The following is a 716-nucleotide window of genomic DNA, read 5'->3' as shown; positions in this document are numbered from 1 at the left end:
ACATGTTTTAGATAACTTCTGAATAATCAAGTGTGGCTCTTCTATTAAGCCTACCTACTGAGGTCAACCAAAGGAGCAGTATGTGTAATGTCTAAGGATCATGGACTTTGGAACCAGAATACCTCAAATCCTGGCTCCACATTTTACTGGCTGTGTGCTTTGTCACAACCTCCCTGCTTCCTTTTCTTCACCTGTAAATGAGAGGAAACAGTACAACATTCAAAGGATTGTTATGAAATTTAAGTGAGTTAAAATGTGCAAGTGAGGAGATGTAGCCCAGTGGTTGAGTCCCTGCTTCCCATGTACAAGGTCCCAAGTTCAATCCCTGGTACCTCCTTAAAAAAAAAAAAAGAGCATGGGTGTTTAGAACAATATCTGCCACATAGTAAACACTATGTAAGTGTTGGTTATTATTATTACTGAGTTTCTGAGGTTGGTTATTCTCTATGGACTCCTGAGACTCTCTGATATTGTGTCAAAATCATTATCCAAATAGGCGGCATGCAAGGCACAGGAGCAGCTACTTACCCTCCTTCAAAGTCTGGAAGAAAACATAGTTGTCAGGGAATTGTGGTGTGCCTGGACTCGAAATGCTTGTCCTCGGATTCAGTATTTCTGGGAAACCTCCATCAAGAGAAACTTATCTCTAGGGCAAGCCCCCGGCCAGTTCAAACAGAGGTTCCTTCTTCCCTGGTTCTTTCCACCTCTCCTAGATC

Source organism: Dasypus novemcinctus, chromosome 21 (assembly GCF_030445035.2).
Source record: "Dasypus novemcinctus isolate mDasNov1 chromosome 21, mDasNov1.1.hap2, whole genome shotgun sequence".
NCBI classification, from domain to species: domain Eukaryota; kingdom Metazoa; phylum Chordata; class Mammalia; order Cingulata; family Dasypodidae; genus Dasypus; species Dasypus novemcinctus.
Note: the sequence above shows the minus strand (reverse complement) of the source record.